This window comes from Anabrus simplex, chromosome 3, assembly GCF_040414725.1.
Source record: "Anabrus simplex isolate iqAnaSimp1 chromosome 3, ASM4041472v1, whole genome shotgun sequence".
NCBI classification, from domain to species: Eukaryota; Metazoa; Arthropoda; class Insecta; order Orthoptera; family Tettigoniidae; genus Anabrus; species Anabrus simplex.
The window spans coordinates 197823153-197846877 of record NC_090267.1 but is presented as its reverse complement, the minus strand read 5'-3'; the positions used below and the strand labels follow the sequence as shown (position 1 = coordinate 197846877).

The 23725-nt window shown below is 37.3% G+C and overlaps 1 protein-coding gene across 1 annotated transcript in view; it reads right to left on the bottom strand.

Annotated features, from left to right (window-relative positions):
* Positions 1-23725, bottom strand: part of LOC136866143 (RUN and FYVE domain-containing protein 2) — a 172489-nt gene that overhangs the window by 69468 nt on the left and 79296 nt on the right. The gene's annotated exons all lie outside the window — the stretch shown is intronic.

The following is a 23725-nucleotide window of genomic DNA, read 5'->3' as shown; positions in this document are numbered from 1 at the left end:
GCAATTCTCTGTTATGTTAAGGAGGGGTCCTTTATTCATAATTTTGAGAATTCCCATATCATGTTTAATGTCTGTAAATTTATGATTATAATCATTCATGTGTTGACCAACTGCAGAAAATTTATTGTGTTTTAGGGCATTGACATGTTCCAAGTATTGTATTTTAAAGCTTCTTCCTGTTTGTCCAATATAAGAAAAATTACAGCTGTTGCATTTTACCCTATATACACACCGGATTTTGAAAAACAATCAGTTCTGTTAACAGATGATGAGTTGTATAAGACTTCAGCGTTATTATTGTTGGTTCTGAAGGAGATTTTAACATCATGTTTTTTTAAAAACGTTAGGGACCTTATAAATATCTTTATTGAACGTAAAGGTAGAAAATAAAGAAACTTCTGGTTTTCTTTTTTTAGAGTGGTTATAGGACGATGTTTGTATTTATTGATAATACCTTCAATTAAAGAACTATTGTATCCATTGAGTTTAGCAATCATATGGATATTGTTCAATTCTTTTTTGAGATCACTTTCGGTCATTGGGACAGTATAGGCTCGATGAACCATAAGATTATAAGCTGCTCTTTTATGGATTTGTGGATGAGAGGAATCTTGACGAATAGTGGAAGATGTTTGGGTAGGCTTTCTGAAGATAATGAATTTTAAGGAATATAGTTGCCTAATGATGGTTAAGTCTAAAAAATTTATTCTTTGTTCAGATTCAGATTCAGATTCAAGCGTAAATTTTATGTGCAGGTCAATATTATTAAGGTTGATAAGAGTGGAAGCAGCGTCTGTTGTGCTTTCATCTAGGATTACTAAAGTATCATCCCATTTTCAAATTGATTTTCTCAAAAATTCAATAAATTCTGTCTTAAAACTTCAAAGTTTCACATGGTTTTTAAGCTGGAGACTTCTGTTTTTCACAAAAAATTATCGCAAATTTATCTATTCATCTTCTTCTTCATCCATTCCCTTTTCCAGATTCTCTCCAGGGAGGGTAGTGTACCAAAGCCCTCCACCTTGCTCGATCTTTCCACCACTCCTCTTCTAGTACTTTATTACTATCGACTCCTCTATTTGCAATACAGTCCACAACAGAGCTCCTACATCTTATTCTAGGTCATCCCTTACACCTCTTTGCAGTCTCTGTATCCATGAACATTCTATTCCGTATTCTATCTCCTGGCATTCCCATCAAGTGTCCAAACCATTTCAGCTTTGCTATATCAATCTCATTCAATCTCACGCTTCTCCTTATTTCCTCATTTCATATTCTATCTCATCTTGTCTTGTCTTTCCCTGTATGCTTCTTAAGACCCTCATTTCAGCTGCTTGTATCTTACTTGGGTTCCGCTTAGTCAACACCCAGGCTGCTGAAGCATAGGTCAGTACAGGTTTAAAATATGATGAGTACAAAACCTTCTTGCACTTCATTGGCACATCTTCGTTCTATACAATGTCTCTCACACATTGTTAGATACTTGAAGACTGCTGTATTTTTAAATCAATTTCTCCATCCAAATTTCTATCTTGTGACATCATGCTGCCCAAATATTTAAAAATTTTCACTACTTCAAGAGGTTCATTTCCTTTATATCAAAATTAAAGATTTATTGCAGATAAATAACCATACATTAGTGTAAGGTGTTATAACAATTTAACACTTGCACCATTGGTCACATAGTCTCTGATTGATCTAGTCATCTTGTTGCGCAATTCTAAGTGATATAGTTCACATAATTGTCCACATAATGTACACTTGCATGAGTTTGACGGTTCATGGTATGTTGGGTTTTTGCAAATGGCATGGTGGGAACCACGTACTGCAAGTCTTGTAACCACGTGCCTCGTCTCAAAATTTGCTGCTCATGGCCCCAGGTCCATAGAATTCCGTGGCTACTACTTCTCTTTTCCTAGTTGCGCTCCTAGTAAGTTCTCCGATGCCGTTGTGTTGGGTAGGGGGTACATTGTCCTTAGATCCTCTACGAGGAAAGTTTCCCATGCTAGAAGGTAGACTAATCTGGATCTTGTTGTTTTTGCCACTCCGATTGCTCTTTTGATGTATGTTGCTTTAACTCTTTCCAGAATTGCTAAGTTCTTTACATTCAGGTGTGTCCATATAATTTCAATACCATATATAAGTACTGGAACGATTTTTGATTTGAAGAGCGCCATTGCTGTATCTAGATTTAGTAATCTGATGAAGCTTATTTCGTTTATCGCTCTAATGGCTTGTGTCGCTTTCTCTATTGTGTGCACAAGTGAAGCATTTTGCAGGCGGCTGAAGTGTTATCCCTAGATATTTTCATTCTTTGGTGATAGATATTATTTTTCCTTCCAAGGTGATTCTTACAAGTAACTAATCTAATTTTGTTCCATACTGAAGATACAATAAGTAAAACTCTTTCACGATAGCCTTCATAGTCAACCATAGCTTTTTTTTTTTTGCTAGGGGCTTTACGTCGCACCGACACAGATAGGTCTTATGGCGGCGATGGGACAGGGAAGGGCTGGGAGTGGGAAGGAAGCGGCCGTGGCCTTAATTAAGGTACAGCCCCAGCATTTGCCTGGTGTGAAAATGGGAAACCACGGAAAACTATCTTCAGGGCTGCCGATAGTGGGATTCAAACCTACTATCTCCCGGATGCAAGCTCACAGCCGCGCGCCTCTACGTGCACGGCCAACTCGCCCGGTACCATAGCCTTCAGGACAATAAATAATAATCAGAACATATTCCTCAACCACAATAGAGTCAATAATAATAACAATGTTTACTCAGGATCTTGTGTTTATAGGTTAAAATGTGCCCAATGTGAGTTCACGTATTTTGGACAAACAGGGAGGAGCTTTTACACAAGGTATCTGGAACATTACAATGCTTTCAAGCATAACAAGTAGTCGGCCATGAACCAGCATATGAGTGAAACAGGCCATAAATTCATCTCAATAGAGAAAGATTTGACGATCGTTAAAAGCCTAGGTAAAGGGAAATTATTGAACGAAACGGAAAACTTGTACACTTATTTGGAACAAACCTATAATAAAAATAATAATCTTAACGATGTCATTGACAACAAAAATCCATTATATGAGACAACTCTGAGGTTACTCCACGCCGTAAATCAGAATAAAGTTCCCAGTATGTTTAAATCACAGCACGCATGCGCTCCAATAGCCACGCCTATTGCCGGGCCCGCCCAATCCAATTCGAGTAACACCTCTCAAGCATCAACATGGACGCACAATTTGAATCTCACTCCCCCCTCCCCTCCACGCTCCACCCCTCCATTACAGCATCAATACTACACTAGGGCCCGGTTGTATTTAATGTGAGTTTAACGTGGACAAATGACTGCCAGTCAAGTTGAACTTCAATTTTCCGTTGTATAAACGCTAATCTAAGATCACCTCGTCTCGATCTAAGTTCAGATTTGACCGAATATTCGTCGGTTAATCTCCTTGAACCTAGATCATTATCGTTCATATTAAACATTGAACTAGCCCTGAAGACTTGAGAAGTGTTTCCTTGTATCGTATCTGCGTAAGAATACCGCACCTTAATAATATCGAGATGAGTTATAAATATCTTGAATGCTAGTAGTCAAATAATATTGCTAAAGATTGCTCGATTTTTTCAGAAGTGAGGTTATGTGAATATCATATAAACAACAGCCTACTGCCATACCAACACTTTGTTGTTGTTACTTAGTTTTATGATACTGCTTCAATAATGAATTATTTTAAATTATGTTTCAAGTTTACAAAACAAAGCAAATGTGTAATATATATATATATATATATATATATATTCTTTAGCAGGGATGTCAGATTATTCCGACTTTTCGTCTGATGAAGAAGAGTTGATTTTACGATGAGCTCCTCTCGTCTTTTGGTACAGACGGAATCCGATGATTGAAATGAGTGATCAAATGTTCAAAATGAGATTTCGTTTCTCGAAAGATGTTGAGGAACGACTGGAACTGAAGTTAAGGGACACACTACAAAAACCTACTCAAAGAAATTATCCCCTGTCACCCATGTGTATGTTTTATGCTACAAGAAGTTTTCAAATGGTTGTTGGAGATCTCTTTAAATTGACAACTCAACGGCTTTCTCTTTCAACTTTGATGTCACCATATCGGTTCTTTATTTTCTATTATATGTTTGTACCTCGATAGTACAATATCCACCAGATCGTCCTTTTATTTCTGTGTGAAATTCGCAGAACGCTCCTTTGAATTTCCTTCCATGTTTACTTCGCGAGATTTCAATATTTCTTCTTCTCCTTCTTCGAGAGTCAAGACAGTTTCGTATTTCATTTGTTTACAGTCACGGCCAGGTCAATCCTGCCATTTATGTATTATCCAAAGGGTCGAGCTATTTCATATTTCATTTGTTTTGCGGTGTTGCCACGTCCACTTTTTTGAACTCCGATTACATTTGAACTACACATGTGTAAACCGAGTTCAGTTTTATACAACGCGATGAAGTCATAATCTCAGTTCATTTTCAGAACTAAGTTCTTAATTGTTCTCCAGTCAGATGTCTTTATACAACCGGGCCTAGGAGTAGCAAGCTTAGACGTTCAGATACAACTGGAACAAATGGTCCCAGCTAACGTTGACAAGACAAGTAAGTTCGTCCACTTTCATAGGATAAACACTTTCACTCTACAATTATCATCATATTGAGCTCTACATTCATCATTCTAATCCCCACCCCGCCTTTTTTTTTTTTTTTCTCTCTCTCTCTCTCTTATCCAGTTACAGACAACTCATATTCCTCCCAAGGTTGAACAATGCTCCAATGGGAAAAATTAATCAACAAGAATGACTTAATATTCCAAATTTTTATCTGATGAGCACTAATGAATGATATCAACAATATGTTTCCAACATTCAACCTTACAATATAACCAAGCTTCTTTCTAAAGGAATATTCAAACAGATTCAAACCCAACATGAACGACTTTAACCAAGGTTCCGGTTTTGAACAATTCTCACGACTTAGGTGACCATAACTGTTGAGGAAACCCCAACTCACGCTGTGATGAATCTCTATTCAATACAATTGGAGAAATCCCAATTCATGCTGTGATCAATCCAATCTACTGGATGTAGTAGTCATTATAAAATAAATTAATTCATTGTTCATAAATTCTGGCAAAGTTAATGTACATATTGTACTTATTGTAAACTATGTAAAAAGCATAAGACCACTGTATTTAGTATTAAGTTTACTATTAAGTCCCATTGTTTTTAGTTTTAATCACTAAAAAATATATTTGTATTGAATAGGTGGACACAATAATTTTAATCTTACCGAGCTCGATAGCTGCAGTCGCTTAAGTGCGGCCAGTATCCAGTATTCGGGAGATAGTAGGTTCTAACCCCACTGTCGGCAGCCCTGAAAATGGTTTTCCGTGGTTTCCTATTTTCACACCAGGCAAATGCTGGGGCTGTACCTTAATTAAGGCCACAGCCGCTTCCTTCCCACTCCTAGCCCTTTGCTGTCCCATCGTCGCCGTAAGACCTATCTGTGTCGGTGCTACGTAAAACAACTAGAAAAAAAAAATTAAATCTTGAAAGAGTTTTACTTAAGGTGATTCTTGTCGATTTTGGTATTTGCCCTCCTGATCTGAGCACCATCATTTCCGTTTTCTCAGTGTTAATTACGAACTTGTGTTCAATGCACCATTTTCCCACCTCGTCAAAAGTATTCTGCAGTTTCTTTAAGCTTTTTGAGCCGATCACAATATCACTTCCCTGGATGTTCTGTTACCTCTCGTCATGATCAAAGTCTTGCTTTTTGCAGCACTAATCTTCATTCCAAAATTTCTTATCTCCTCATTCCATAAATCAACTTGTGTCTGTACTTCCTCTTCATTATCCCCCCAAACTACAATGTCATTAGCAACAGCAGAGTGCCACTCCAACTGTTATTTTCTAACAACAGTTTCATTCGACAAGGGTTATGTAACGGTTGCAATAAAATGTATCTGTCCCAGCTCTTCTGGTTAATATTGGATGGGGAGGCTGTTGTCCAAATCAGAGAACATTAGTTCAAGAGACTGCAAGATACTGCTGACACTTGCAAGATATCATAGGTTATAAATCATAGGTTATGAACTTCATGGTTCTGATCCGTATTGAATTGTAATTACAATATAATTATTAAATTAATGCAGTAATGGTCCACCTTTCAATACTATAATATGCAATATTCTAAATGACATTAATTAGGGACTAGTTTCGGCTGGGGCTGGCCATCTTCAGCCTTAATGTAAAACATCAAATAACTAAACATATGTACATGCACACAATTTACATAAAACAAATGAAACAAATATATACAAATTGACATTAAAAACTGGGATGAAATTAGGAGTAAATTTGAAAATAACTAGGTTCTAACATCTTGAGTATGCTCATCATCGAGACTCTTTCATATATTAATATACACAGAACGAGTAGTTCTAATATGGGTAATCATTAATAATTTAATTGTAAACGGGAACTGGTAAATGCTGATCCCTTAGTTCATCACCAAATCTATTTGAGTGGTGTTAGCCATATGCAAGTCATTGGACACCGCTGTAAATAACCACTAGCTGACGGAGAACTGTTAGATGTTGTTTCATCATCAATCAAAGTAATAAAAAGAGATGCTCTCGTGGTGCTTGTTAAATCATGCTGAAATGTTGTTGGACATTGTCAGGACGGCACATGAAGATGTGGTTAAAACAGATACATTGTATCACCTAATCTCTACCCGACAAGCCCATCGCCATAGTTAACAGCGTTGACTTAGGTGTAATATTCTATACAAAATTACAGTTCCAGAACCAGATAGAAACATACACAACCCAGACTATGAAATTACTCGGCATTCTCTACCACTTCACAAAAAATTCTGATCCCATTGGTCTTCACCAATTCTTCCTCATGATCATTCAAGCTCTTCAGCTACTGTTCTTCGATATTAACCAGTTAGCTAGAGCAGTATCCTTCTTTGCTGCAATTGTAAGGAATAGAAAACCCAAGCTCAGAAATCTGTCTATGCAGCAGGTATTAAGGGCAATAAATGGTCGCCACTGGACATTGGGCAACAGGTAGCTGACCTGAGTTTCCTACACAGAATCAAAAATGAGCATTACCGTTCGGAACATCTTGTCTCACTCTTCTCTCTCCGCGTTCCTTCCTGCTCCATTAGAGTCCATGACCTTCTCCACATTCCTCACACTCTGCACTCAATACTTCAACAAACATTTTAATCCACCTCCCAACTCTGTTTAACACTATTAATAGGAGACAAGTGTGAAGTGCGTGGTGTAACTCGATTTCTCCAGGCTGAGGGGTGCAATGCAGCTGAAATTCATCGCCGAATAAGTCGTGTGTATGGTGAAACGTGCATGAGCGACAGCAAAGTGCGACAATGGTGCAGGGACTTTACAGCAGGGCGTACAGGCGTCCGTGATGCAGGCGGCCAGGGAAGGAAGCGTGTGTCAACCAATGATCTTGTTCAGCATGCGGATCAGGCAATTCGAGAAAATCGTCGGTTCACAATTTCTGTGTTGAGTGCTTTGTTTCCTGAAATTTCCAGGTCAGCTCTCTACACAATTGTGAGTGAGACACTTCAGTACCGCAAACTTTGTGCGAGATGGGTTCCGAAGATGCTGTCTGACCGTCACAAAACACAGCGAATGGGCACCGCTTTAGCGTATCTCCAGCGCTACCAAGATAAAGGACCGGATTTTTTGAACAAAACTGTCACAGGGGACGAGACATGGGTTCATTTTGAAACGGAAGAAACAAAAGAGCAATCCAAACAGTGGATGCATTCGCACTCCCCGAGTAAGCCAAAGAAATTCAAGCGAACATTCTCCAACAGAAAGTGTATGGCTACTGTGTTCTGGGACCGGAAAGGAGTTCTGTTGGTGGAATTCATGGAACATGGTTCCACCATCACTGCAGCCGCATACTGTGCGACTATTCAACGTCTACGACGGGCAATTCAGAATAAGCGGAGAGGGATGTTGTCATCAGGCATTGTCCTCCTCCATGATAATGCTCGGCCGCACACTGCAGCTGCCACCACGAATCTCCTGCACCGTTTCCAGTGGGACGTTTTCGATCACCCAGCATACAGTCCGGACCTGGCTCCATCAGATTTTCACCTCTTTCCTCACATAAAACTCTGGCTAGGAGGACCGTTTTGACACCGACGAGGTGCTGCAGACCGGCGTACAAAGATGGTTACAGGTGCAGGCGGCGACGTTCTATCATGAGGGCATTGACAAGTTGGTACCACGCTACGACAAATGTCTCAATCTGCGAGGCGACTATATTGAAAAATAGCTGTGATGTATCAGTAAGTGTTACTAATAGAAAAGTGTCAAACTTGTACTGCTGTTTCATTTCGTGACCAATCGGACCTTGAAAAAAAAAAATAGCCCTTGTATTTTTTGCAAATATCTTTGTTATCAGATAAATTTCAGCCTCACTAGTATTAGTTACTTCCTCTACCTGGACATTATCCTTACATCCAACTATCTGCTGACTAAATACTTCTACGTTCAGTAAATCCTCACGTATATCCTCCCGTTGTTCATTAATAATTCCTGTAATGTCCTTCCTGAAACTTGTCTCTGCATTAAAGTGCATATTTATACCCTTCCATGTTTTGCCAAACTTCATGCAACTGTCAAATATACTTGCCACCATGTTATCCTTAGCTTCTTCATTAAATTCAATTTCCTGATAAGTTCCTTCAATCTCTCCTTACTAACACAGACATTCCAAACCATACTTCTTTCTAACCTGCACCTCCTTCTTAATCTGTTTATTTCTCTATTATATCTTTAAAGGTACATACCAATTTTCCGACTCCTCAACAATTAATACCAATATAAATGGTCCGTTATTGGACTGCGTAGTGGCCTCCACGGTATGCACTAGCCAGCGTCTTGGTAGGTGTGCTAGGTACCAACTGATGAGCCCAGCCTAGCACATGAGGGCGTAACGCTGGCAACCAGGAATGAGTTAGCTGGAAAATTTATAATGTCCAATAACGGACCATTTATATTGGTATTATAAATTTACTCATTCGGAACAAACATTTCAGATTCCCTAGGGGAATCAACATCTATATCATCCTCAACAATTGCCTAAAACCCGTCCCGTAGGCTGTTTATAGCTTTATTTTCAAATTTTCCACCAAATGTAATTTTTAAACTATTAAGTATTTTTTTAAACTCACTCATCCCTGTCATATGGTAATGCTAAATACAAAAGGGTACCCAAAAATAATCGGAATAACATTGCCGTGGGCGAAGCTTGTGTAGTACTCATTTCCGCTGCTAGGTGTGTATAGCGCAACTCATTGCCAGTACAGTGCCACCTGTGTTGTTGACCTGGCTTGTTCTGTTAATGTTCTGTTCTAGCGTTGTTTTGTTCTTGTTTCGTTTTTTATGATAGCGAGTGAACAACGTGCAGCTGTGAAATTTTGTTTTCTACTCGGTAAAAAGACCAGATTTGCGGCAGACAGGCGACTGGTTCTTCCACCATGACAACACATCTGCACACACAACCATATCTGTTAAATGGCATGGTTTTGCTGCCCCATGCACTTTACTCGCCTGACCTGTCTCCATGTGACTTTTTCTTATTTCCATGCATGAATAGAGGCATGAAAAGACATTGACTTGACAATATTGAAGAGATCAAGAAGAAAACAAGGGAGGAGCTGTCGGCCATTTCTAAAGATGACTACAAAAATTGTTTCGAACAGTGGAAGCACCAGTGGGACAAATGTATTAGTTGTAATGGAGAGTATTTTGAAGTGGATATGGTTGTTTTGTAAGAAATTTGAAAATATATAGCTTTTAAAAAACAACTCAGTTTTTTGGGTACCCCCTCGTAGATCTACTTTTAAACTGTACATTCTATTGCACTTATATTTAATTATGACAAAACGTTTTTGGTGATCACTTATACCCTCTACTACTTCAGTTTTTCTAGAGAGGTCATCTGGTTTTATCAGCACCACATCTAGAATATCTTCCCCTCTAGTTGGTTCCATCCCTTTGTAATTCAAATGTCCTTCCCAGATAAACTTATTTCACATTTCTTGGCCATGCTTTCTGTCATTCACATTACCTTCCTAATTAACATTTGGTAAATTGAGATCACCTGCTATAATAACATTCCTTTGTGTCCTTCCCCATGCAGATTTTATCAAATAATCTGAAATAATCTGGTGTAAAAAACAATCTTATCAAATAATTCTGGATCAGAGTTAGCATCACCCCTTTCAGTCTGTACACCCCAAGAACATCAAGTTGCCTATTACCTTTAGAAATGACTCTTACTCTTATAATTTCATGTTTCACATTCATTCATTCATTCATTCATTCATTAATTTTTTTTTTTTCACAATCTGCTTTCATACCTGCCAACTTTACAAAACCAAAAATCAGGAGATTTTGATATGAAAATCAGGAGAAATCAGGAGATAAAATTGGTCAAAATTCCTTATTCTACATGTCTTGCACAATACATGCATTATCCTAGCAAGCTCAATGCATCATATCGTCAAGTCCACATTTAAATGAACACATATTTCCAGGAGAACAGAGTGGAATCAAAATCCACAAATATTTTACTCTCGTGAAAACCTACAACCTGTTTTCCAGTCATTGACCGGGTCAGGGATGGAATGAATGAAGCAGATATAGGCTATTAGTACGATGGGGTCGTCACTCCCAAAGTGATTTATTAATGACTGATAGATGCTATGAAATGAGAATGGAGAGTGTTGCTGCAATGAAAGATGACAGGGAAAACCGGAGTAGCCAGAGAAAAACCAGCCCCGCCTCTGTTTTGTCCAGCACAAATCTCACATGGAGTGACTGTGATTTGAACCAGGGTATCCAGCGGTTAGAGGCCGATGCGCTGCCATCTGAGCCACGGAGGCTCCATTTTACTCTCATATGTATTCATATTCAGTGATATCCAAATACTCGTCTACAACAATGGAAAATTTATAAGAACATGTATGGTATGCAGAGGTGCCAACCTTAGAATTGGATTATCAGTAATTGCCTCCCGCCCCCGAGAAAAAATTCTAGTCGAGTCCAAAGCATGCTCCTTCCTTATCGATAATGACACCCCTTTCGCCCTTCCAACTAACAATCTATTCGAAATTATATCATATTACACAAAATTTGCACACAGCCTGTAAGTTTTGGAATAAAACAGGTAAAACTTCATAGGCTACACCGCTAGGATTATTACATAAAATGTTAATTTAAATGCTGCCCATTCCTTGTAGCTTGTTTCTCATGCAGCAGCTGCTTTTCAGTGTAGTTTTTTGAAGCATCCTTCCCACTGTGATAACATAAGCGATCCCAGTGCATATATGCTTAATGTAGGCCCCACTTCATTCTCAATCTTTCTGTCAACTGTCAGGTACACCTAACGCAGCAAATACAAGATTATTGAGGGATTTATGGTGGAGAAGGCCAACGCCTGAGCTTCTTCATTCACAATGAATTTTACAACGCTTATAGGTAGCAAAAGGAAGTCACGATCGAATAAGTATCCTTGCCAACTCACAAGCACTGAAACGAGGAGGATTTAGGAGAAAGGTTCGAAAGGACTGATTTTTTCCTTTTCTCTTTCCCGTAGAAAATTATTCTTTCATGATAATGTCAGCTTTTCCGTAATAATTTCCCCTTTAACCGTAATTCCGTAATCGTGAGGTGAAATCCAGAATAATTACGGACAATCCGTAATAGTTGGCACCTCTGGGTATGGTATGGTAGGCCTGCCTTCCTTCCATCTTACTGATTTGCAGAAACTTCTCAATCAGTAGAAAATTTCCGTTGATTAAAAGAAGCAGCAGTGGCAGATTTTGGTCTGAGAAAACCTCTGTCAAAGGTTTGTTAAAAGCAGTTGCCCTGTAGCCTTGATTATACTGTCAACAACTTCTCCAAGTTTTCATCACCAATAGATGACTTGAAATGTGTTCGTGTTTTAGTCACCTGACTAAATATCCTCTCACATTCAGCGTTACTGTGAGGGATTGTTAAAATACCAAGAATAACACAAACTAATTTATCAGTGAAGTAAGTTTGAACCGACGAGAAAAATTTCTCTTTTTCACCATGTTTCAGATGCTTTAGGAATTGCAAAGTGCAACTACTAATGACCAAGTCACAATCATTCTTCTGGTTTCCCCTGCTATGGAAATCGACTTCCAAAGGAGAGGAGGATTTAACCACTGAAGATTGTACAAATTTTTATATAAAATTCCTTAATTAGTCCAGCATCAGATCTTGGAGTAAATTGATGTGAGGCACACTTGACTGCAAAATTTAATTTGGTTTATCAAATGTAGGTATAACATTTGATAAAAACAGACATAAAGGCTTATTTAAATTTGATGACAGGAACATAAAAATCCTTTCTTCACGAAACAGACTGCACTTAATGAAAGAATCCTGTTTAGTTGTTTTGGGTGAAGAAGTATGTGGGATTGGTGAATCATTGGTTCTTTTCCTTGAAGGGGCAGCACCCTCTACTGATATTTGTTTCTTCTTTAGATTATGGTAAGTTTCGAGACTTCTAAGCTGACCTGTCAACCAGACTTCACTTCATAATTGAGCAGACTGGACAAAGGCTGCTACAACCTAGATAAACACTTGCCCACAGAAAGCCACTGGGTGCAGAGATGCTTTTCAAATTTTCTTTGTCTCGACATTGTACAATTAGCTTTACCTCGCACCGACACAAACAGGTCTTATGGCGACAATGGGATAGGAAAGGGCTGGGAGTGGGAAGGAAGTAGCCGTAGCCTTAATTAAGGTAGAACCGTAACATTTGCCTGGTGTGAAAACTGGAGACCACAGAAAACCATCTTCAGGACTGCCGCCTGTGGGGTTCAAACCACTATCTCTGGAATGCAAGCTAACAGCAGCGTGCCCCTAACCGCACGACACCAACTCCCTCGGTCCGATTCCTTGATCTAGGAGTACTATGGTATGTACTTATTGTCTCAAAACCTGACTATTTTTTTATTTATTTCATACCACCAACAGAGATGTTTCTCCAATTACAGGTGGCTTAGTCATTATGCATTAATTATTAAAAATAACAATTGTTAGAAAGAACTTAATATCTAAAAATAAAAATATACAACATTATTAACAAGTAGAGTAGCAAACAGAATTTACAGCACATTAATACTTTTTCAAGTTTAAATATACTTACTGTAATATCTAAAAATTAATTTAAAAAGTAGACTTTTTCAGGTTCGAAGTGGACTTATGACCTAAAATACTTAATATCTAAAAATGAATTAAAAATTAGAAAAACAGAAACATAAAATAACTTAGGAATTAGGATCTACAAAAGAAATAACTCCAATCTTAGACTGACTCCAGTTAAAGAAACTGACATACAAAAGAAAATCATAGAAAGTAACGCATGAAATATATGTGTTTGGTGAGAGATGAGTTGTAGCAATAGGTATGAACAGCACATTAAATCTTAAGTGCAAATAGACATTAGTAATGATAATTTGTTTGCAGTTTTCCTTACATTTTCTTCATCTATATAAAATTATATGAATTTAAATAAAATAAAACACAAAAATGAAACACAAATTAACCAAGAAATAAGTATAAATATAGTACATATATACACCTATAGGGTAAACACAAAAACACAAAAATGAAACACAAATTAACCAAGAAATAAGTATAAATATAGTACATATATACACCTATAGGGTAAACCTTCAGAAATAGTGAACTGAACTCAAAGTGCCCAGCATAGTGTGACCATTACTTCAACTGTGTGCCTTCTTCAATAATTTTACATAATAATTGTATCTAACAGCAAAGTCTAGATCAAGATCAGGAAATTTTTGAACTGTGACGTTATAAGTAGTGCACATTCTGAACAGTGGTGAGCTTCTATAAAATACTGTTTTAGGAATCGGAAGAAACAAGAGATGTCTGTGTCTTAAACTTCCTTTCCGGGTATTGAACGAAAATTGTTGTAGAAAGTAACTGTTATCTACCACATTATTGATAACTCTATGGAGGTATTTTTGATCATATATTATACGTCTGTTTAATAATGAAGTGATGTTAAATTCTTTCAGGAGATCTTTATAGTGAATTATGCCGCTAGGAACAAACCTGTTATATTTTTTAAAGTAAAGATAACGTAAGAAACGTTTTTGAACTTTCTCCACATGGTTTTGATAAGATTTGTAAATGGGAGACCAAATTACCGACGCGTACTCAAGTTTGGACCTCACAAGTGTGTTGAACAAAAGTGTGAGGGCTTGGATATTATTCAGCTCTCTGGTGTGTCGGATTAAGAAGCCCAGTTTTTTGTAGGCATCATTAATTGTGTCATAAATGTGTGAGTTAAACGACAAATTGTTTGTGATGCGTACTCCTAGATCATTAATTGAATTAACCTGCGTCAGTAATTCGTTGTTGATAGAGTACACGTGTTCTTTAGGGAATTTTCCGTGTGTAATTTTCATGAAGCAACATTTCTTTATATTGAAATGTAAATTATTTTCTATACTCCATTCGTATAATTGATTTAAATCGCTTTGAAGTTTGTCGATGTCTCCATCACATTTTATTTCTTTGTAAAGTTTTACATCATCCGCATATAAAAGGCAGTTTGAAAACTTAACCTTAGATGGGAGATCGTTGACATAAACGTTAAACAGCAACGGACCCAGGTTTGAACCCTGTGGAACACCAGAATAGACAGAAAAAATGTCTGAATTACAATTGCGATATGCTACATACTGTTGCCTGTCTCTAAGGTAAGATGAAATCAGTGATAGCATTGGCGAAGTCATTCCAAATTCAGAGAGCTTTTTCAATAAAATATCGTGATCAATTTTGTCAAAGGCTTTCGAAAAATCCAAGTAAATTACATCAACATTTCCCTGCCTATGTAGAACATTAAAAGAATACTGCGCAAAATTAACAAGATTGCTTATTGTTGATCTACCAGGCATAAAGCCATGCTGATATTCACTTATAGCCCTCTTTACATGAGCGAAAATACGACAATATAAAATTTGTTCTAGGATTTTGCACGGAGCGCTTAAAATACAGACAGGTCGATAATTCTCAATCATCTTATTGTCCCCAGATTTAAAGATTGGACAAACTCTCGATATTTTCCAGGCTTTGGGAAATGTCTGCTTCTTAAGTATCAAATTATACAGTCTCACAAGAGGAATGAGTAACACTTCAGAACATGCTTTTAGGATGTAGGGAGGTATCCCATCAGGGCCACATGATTTTTTGGACTTTAATTTCATAATAGCTGCTTTATATTCACTTGTGGTTATAAATTCTACTCCTAGGGAATCGTTTACCAGTAATCGCGGTGTATCAGGAATAGCGTAAGAAGGTGGAGAAGAAGAGTAAACAGATTTAAAGAACGTTGCAAAACCATTGGAGATACATTGACTATTATCTAGCGTTATATTATTAAGTTTCATACTCTGTAAGGGTGGATCTTTTTGAGTTCGCTTATTTTTAATAAAATTCCAGAATGATTTAGTATCTTTCGTGATGTTGTTTTGAATTTCAGAGATATAACGATTGTACGCTTTGTTGATTAAGGTTTTAACATATTTCCTGAGTTGTTTATATATTTGTTTACTATGATCAGAATTTTTTTGTCGTCTTCTATGCAATTCTTTCAACTTAATATTATGGATTATTTCCGAAGTAAACCAAACCGGGTATTTAGTTCTACAAAAAAATGCTCTTTTGGGGACCGTGGCTTCAAATACAGAATTTACTTTCACGTAAAAATGTTCTACTGCTTCATCTACATCTTCGATTTTTTCCAACTCAGACCAGTCCGTTTCTCGAAACATGTTATATATACCAAGAAAATTTGCTTTCTGAAAATCATACGCTATAGTACGAGTTTGCTTTATTCGATCACGTTCACCTCTTGGTTCCAGGAGAATTGTTAGTGCAGGGTGGTGTGGATCTTCTGGGACTAACGGATATTGCTCTCTACTCACAGTAACACCACTTACATTAGTTAAAACGAGATCAAGAGTTCTATCATTAACATTCAAAACATTATTGAGAGATTTCAATTGATACAGAGACATAAAATTAGCTAGGGACTTGTATGCGATTCCACCATTTAACATATTATAATCTGAACTAACTATTAATGGAAGGTTGAAATCGCCTACAAGTATGATATCCTGGCTTTGAAGTTTTTCATTAGATTCAAATAAATTATAAAATGTTAAGTATGTTTCTAGATCACTGGCAGGTGGAAAATATACAGATACAATGTAGTATGTATGATGGTGCAACACTATTTTAACACATACTGCCTCAATATCCTTAAATTTTACATCTAGTTGCTGTGACATGATCTCCCGATTGACAGCAATAAGTACCCCTCCTCCCCTCTTGGTACCCATTCTATCTCTACGATAAACATTATACCTATTATCCAAGAGTTCACTATTGCTGATGTCACTACTCAACCATGTCTCGGAAATTAACAATATATCATGTTCTGAATCGGTACTATTTACGCAAAATTCATTCAGTTTGGTGTTGAGTCCTCTCACATTCTGATAATAAATAGAAATTATATTAGAGTCCATTATGAGTTTGAGAGATAAGTCATTTTAGTTTAACCTGCTGACGTCTTCAAGTGTTTTCAGATTATACACGTACTGGTCCTCTTCCCGCTTGCGAAGCTTTATGTTGCCTGAAGGATCAACCCACAAATACGCGTAGTTCTTCTCATTCTTCAATCTGCGCGCATGTCCAAGAATCTTCTTACGATAAGGAGTTAAGTTCTGGTTTATGTAGATTATTCCATTACTTGGAAAGCCAAGCTGGGATGCGTTCAGATTCCTCTTCACTTTACGTCTCCGAATAAAGTTTTCTTTATCTGTTCTCCGCACAAACTTCACAATGATTCCCGCTGAAGACTGATGGGGTTGTTTCTTTAATCTGTGGCAGGTGTCGATCATTTCGTTATTCACTTCAATGTCCAATGCTCGACCTAACACCTTCACTAATTCCAGCGTGTCTTCTGTTTTCGTTTCAGGAATTCCATGAATTTCGATGGAATTCCTCCTACCATACTGGTCTAAATCGTCAAGCTGCAATGTTACATTATTAAGCTGCGTTTTAAGTTGAAGGTTCTCCTCTTTCAGTTTGTCAATGTTTTCTAAGCACAGCGCTATTTCTTTTGATTGTTGCTTAATTAGCTCCGCGGCGGTGTCAAGTTTCTCATGAGTTAATTCTAAACTCTTGCCCAGTTCCCGTTCTGTTTCCATGTTCTTTATTTTCACGTTCTCTAGTTCCGTCTTTACACTTTTCATCTCTGTTTTTACTTTTGCTACTTCATTCTTCAACTCAGCTAGTAGTTGGTAGATATCACTAACAGATGGCGCCTGGGCTTTATCACCACAGGCTACAACCTGACATGTCTTACACTTCCATAACCGTCCCTCCGATTCTATAATGTCCACATCCTGTTCTGTTAAATCAACACATTTGCTGTGGTACCAACCCTGACATGCTCTGCACTTAATTTTCTGTGAACTATTCCGTTTGCCAATAGTTTTACCACATTTTACACATGAATTCATAGCGGAGAACTTGCGAAACGGTGAATCGATAGTTCAACGGCGATAGTACTCCCTTAGTTTGATATTGTCTGTTGGTAACAGTGCATTCACTACTCTTTGTTTACATCTAACCTACACAATCCGTACTCACTTTATTTGGAATTTTACTGTTCTTTCAGAATTTCGATGCACACGTATTTATCAGTCTGATAGTAAAATGCTAATTGTTAAACGTACATACCTTTCTAGCTGCATACACAAGGTATAACACACTGAAATTACACAGTTTGAGGGAGCTTCGCCGCCACACAACTACCTACCACCACACCATGACCATTGCTACAAGGCTAAAAATTACACATCTCTATTCCCTCACAGGAAGTATGTGAGTGAGACGATCAGTCTCTTATAAGCCTTGCAAGTGACAAATATCATTATTGATCCGTATTGAAGATACTATATGTAGGATGCTAAAAAGTTTATTATGTCACCTATTCAATACATTCCTACTCTAATAAGCCTTCCGAAAATAGTATAAACTCGTGCTCTACACATGTGAAGATGACATTACTTAGCAAATGGATAGATTAATATATTGCATCCCGTGCCCGTGCGATTATGTGAAGCGCAATGCTATTTATCGATATAATATATAAAATAACATGCCCTGACTGAATGATTCATCATCGCCGAGCCAAAACTACTGAACATAAAGAAATGAAATTTTGAGGATACATTTATATTACATTGTAGGTGTTAAAAAAAGGAAGGATTTTTGGATATTCCATCGCTAATGGGGTGAAAAAGAGGGGGAGGGGGGTGAATTTTTAAAATCAGTATATCTACATCTCTAAACTTAACAGTTTAAATACAAAGTATGTTGCAAGTGTTGTTATTTTTTTAATATCCACCTATTCAATACAAAGAGATCCTTTTTAGAAATTAAATATTATTATAAAATGTTAAGGGACATGTTTCGTCCATATTAAGGGCATCATCAGTCTCAAACTCAAACCTGTATGGTGAAAAATCAGGATCCTGATTGCTCTTACAAGATATAAAAAGAGGATATCAATGTAGGTGTCTGTTCAAACATAAAAATTATTAGAATGTCCTTGGCTAAAATCACAGTATCAAGCTGCATGTCAAAAGTTCACACGATTATACTTTCTGGAGCGCTGAGTCAATGCGCCCAAAAAACTTGTTGGGGGTAGAGCAATAAACAGCTCAATCTTTATAATGAAACAGAAATGTGCCTCCTTGAATACTTCTGTTAGAGGATAAGAAAAAGCAAAGCTGATAGGGGCACATTTCCCAACAAGTATTTTGGGCGCATTGACTCAACGCTCCGGAAAGTATAATCGTTTGAACTTTTGACATGCAGCTTGATACTGCGATTTTAGCCAAGGACATTCTAATAATTTTTATGTTTGGACTTTCCTTCTTCTTCCTTCTGTAAGTCTTTAATTTCTTCATTGAATGACTCTGCCTGAGCTATGCGAATGCATGACATTAATGATGACTGAAGTTCTTAAACTGTCAAGGGCCCCATCCGTTTATTGTTTGGCTTGCTACTGTTCGCTGTTCCAATGTGGTGTGACAACTTTCATCGATGACTAGGGGCTGCAGCAGGTTGAGCTGAGGTGCTGACAACCATGATGGACCTGACCACCACAGTGTGGACTGTTGTAACTCTTGAGGTTCAACTCCTCGAGAAATTAAAACTGCATGGTTTTGGTGAGATGAAACACGATGCCAATCTTTGACATTAGTTAACTGCTGAATTTCTGCCACCCTGTTGGCTACAAATGTTTTCCAACACGACAAAGGAGAAGCCAACAATGATAAAATAATGGTAGAATCCGTCTACAAATGAGTTTCATTAATTTCAAGTTTTAAAATTGGAATGGATTTTTGAAGTAATTGAGCCAACAATGCAGCTGCAAGCAATTCAAGATGAGGGAGTATGACCCCTTTGACTGGAGCCACTCTGGATTTTGAGCACAACAACTTGACACATTTTCCACCGCTGATTGACAGATCAAAGGTAGATGCAAGCTCGGTATGCTGTTTGAGAGGCGCCTGAGGAACCATGCACTTGAATGTTACAACACACACCTGCTCTTAAAACATCTCTATCCACCTGAATGTTTTCAATGTATGTCAAATGGTTCTGAAGCGCCTTCCATTCTACGGCTACATCTTCAGGTAATATTTGATTCCAATCAAGTTTGTGTAAACACAATTTCTGGAGAAACATTTTGTAGGTTATTACTAATGGGCTGACGAGTCCTAATGGATCAAAAATTGAAGCTACTGTTGATATAGTGGTGCGTTTAGTAATGTCACTATTCCCTGAAATGTGTTTGATTCTGTTTGCTTCTAAGAATTTGTCTGACGTAGGATGCCATGATAATCCTAAAGCTTGTATGGTGTCATTATCGAACTGGAAAGGTAAGCTGATTTCTTTGTCTTCAGCTGAAACAGCAGCAAGTATAGCTTGATGATTTGAGCACCATTTCCTGATGGGGAATACACCTTTGTGGAGTAAGATTATGAGATCACTTTCCAACTGTAATGCTTCAGCGAAGTTGAACGCCCTACTAACAATGTATCACTAAGTGACACTCCAGTAGTGGTCCTGGCTGATGTGTCAAAAACTACTCTGACTGATGTAGTTGTGCTTTGTTTAAATACTGCATGGTGTGGCAAGTAATAATGTTCAGAATCATCTGTTACATGTAGGCCTACCTCCCTCAAGTGACAAACCTGTTCATACTCAGACATGAGGTTTGCATACTGTTCATGCAATACTGGATTTTTCTTGAATTTTGTTTTCAGTTGGTGAAATCTTTGTGTTGCCTATCACGACAATTTCCCAAGGGTGAGTGAGTTTCTTTACGAGGTAACCTGACAACGAATCTTCCTTCAGGAGTGTGTGTGGTGTTATCTTTGAAGTGATGTACCACACGTTAACACTTCACATTCTTCGCATGAAAATATCAACATCAAGTTTCCCACGTTTAAACTACCCATGTTTAGTGGGAACTGTAAAGAGTGGATGTCGTTTGAAGTCATCTTCAAACTATTGGTGCATGAAAATTCCAGTCTAGCTTCCACTCAAACATTTCACTACTTACAGGGTTCAACTAAAGCATTAATTAAGAACCTTCCAACTACTGAAACAAACTACATGGTAGCTTCGAACCTCTTACGTGATCGGTTCCAAAACAAGCCACGAGGGCTATAAGGTAGATGTAATATACACAGATTTTAAAAATGCGTTTGATAAAGTAGATCATGATCAACTTCTAAATGAATTAAAAGCACCACACAGGGCATCGTCAACAAAACAATGCCTTTATAAAACCGTTGATGCCACTGGAAATGAAGCTGCTTCATCTTCTGCCAATTGTTTGAGGCACTGTGTTGTCAAATATGGAGCTGAAGCTGTGCCATATGTGACAGTCAAGAGTTTGTAAGTCTTGATAGCTGCTTGGGGCGATTCCCTCTAAAAGAATTCTTTGCAACCATGTGTCATTTTCATGAGCCCGAACTTGTCTGTCCTTTTTTTGTGATGTCTCCAGTAAATGCAATGTTCAGTGTCCTGAATCTCAACACAATGGAATAAAGGTCTTGTTGTATAGCGAATGTGAAAGGTTTTTCAAAGCCACTTCTTCCCTTTTTCAGTTCATACTTAAAAAAACAGAGTAGAGTACATCACTTTTAGAGGAAATATAGAATATCTAAAGAATTTTCTTCCTTCTCAGGAATACCACAACGTTCAAATCTGGGATCAATTCTGTTTCTACTTTTTTTGATGATCTCCCGAATCTATGGTTCAGGTGGCAGCGCACCAGCCTCTCACTGCTGGGTTCCGTGGTTCAAATCCTGGTCACTTCATGAGAGATTTGTGCTGAACAAAGCAAAGGTGGTACAGGTTTCATTCTAGCAACATTCTCCAATATAATTTCATCTGTCAGTCGTTAATCATTGCCCCAGAAGAATGCGACAGGCTTCGGCAGCTGGCACAATTCCTATCCTTGCCACTAGATGGGGGCTTCATTCATTCCATTCCTGACCCGGTCAAATGACTAGAAAAGGCTGTGGATTTTAATTTTCAATGATGATCCCCCAAACTGTAACAAGACATTCCAAATGCTTAATTTATGCAGATGATCTGAAATTATACAGGCATATTTAAACAATAAAGGATTGCCATCTTCTACAGTGTGATATAGATAATAATTAAGTTAGAAGTGATTTCACGAAGTTGTTACCATCCTTGCCATCATTATGTTCATCTCTTCGTTTCTTATTATCATTAACCCAATCTCATGTTCATGATCATCATTAAAACAATAAGTATAATATGTACTGCTATATTTTACATTAAGAACAAAATAAAATTCAATATTTCTAAGTGTGTAACCCTGTCTTTCTCAAGAGCCAAAGTGCTGGTAACTTTCTCTTAATGTTAGGGAAGAACTTGAAGAAAGTCACAGAATACAATATTCTTGGTATATTATTCAATGCCAAGTCTGAAGTCATATTGAAAGAACAGCTAACAGCGCTTATAAAATGCTAAGATTTGATGATATAGATGTAGATTCCGATAGGGAACCTGAAATATTTGTCCTGAATGAGTAAATTTATAATACTAATATAGTTGGTCCATTATTGGACATTATAAATGAGTTGGCTGGAAAATTTATAATGTCCAATAATGGACCTACTATACTGATATGCTAGGATTTATCATGCATAATGCAAGACCTTTTAATGGAATAACAACAATTATTACACTCTACAATAGATTAATAAGTATACTCTGAACATGCTTGTGTATGGAACTCATGTAACAATAACGATATCAAAATAAGAGAAACAGTCCAAAAATGTTTCCTGAAATTCCTATACAAGAGAAAATTTCCTTTGAATGAGAGCTACAACTCTCTATTCATACATGCCGTTTACAAATATCGTAAATCATGGGGAGATTTATGCGATATTCTTGTTAATTCTTCTACAAAGTTCCAAATGGCATCCTTGATATTTCATATTTTCGTTTATTATTAAAATTCAATGTCCCACAAGCAAACACAAGTTTCATTTATATTCTACTGTGAAAATAGCTAGTCACAATAACTCACCACTTTGCGAAATATGTAATAAGTATAACACTACAGCCATGAAAAATATGAAGCTAGATTTCGGCTGCAACAAGCAAAATTTTCTCCATCAGCTCAGGGTCATGACTTAAGAACTAACGAAAGTTTAAAATATGATCAATGAGCTAGCAATTAAGTCAGAAGTGATTATTTCATGAAGTTGTTACCATCCTTGCTATCATTATGTTCGTCTCTTCATTTCGCACTATCATTAACCCAATCTCATTTTCATGATCATCATTAATACAATTAATAAGTATATGCACTGCTATACAGTATTTTACAATTGTATACTGTAACTAAGGACTTGTTTTCTGTTTTATGCTTTTCATTAAAATAAAATAATGAAGAAGAATGGAATGGTACAATATTTGGAAAATTTCCTTCTTCAGGAAATCTCACTTCATTCTAAGGTCATACACTTGCTATCAGTCAAAGAAAATCTGGAAGGGGCTGCAACATGAAAAAAGAGAAAAACCTGAAGGAGACTCAACTAGAAATTGCCCAAGACAAGGAACTACATTTAAACATGCCTCTTAGGAAGAAATTACCCAGTTACTAGGCCTGTGATATGAGGCTCCTTCAATAATTGTATCTGGCAATTTTGCTAGCTTTTTCTACAGTGTCCACCTTGTGTCAGCTTACTGGGCAGTAATCTTGGATTATACTTGAGACAGCTTTAGTGTATTCATTAACTTAGAAATTGGTGATGTAGTTGTGTAAGAAGATAATGCCATATACTTTGTTTCAGGAAACATTAAAAATAATAAATACAGGCTTATTCGTTTGTAAAAGAAACATTTACCATCATTTATTTTAAACTTATCAACCATATTGTTAATACCTTAATATGCATCCCTCTTGAACTATACTCATTATATTTTC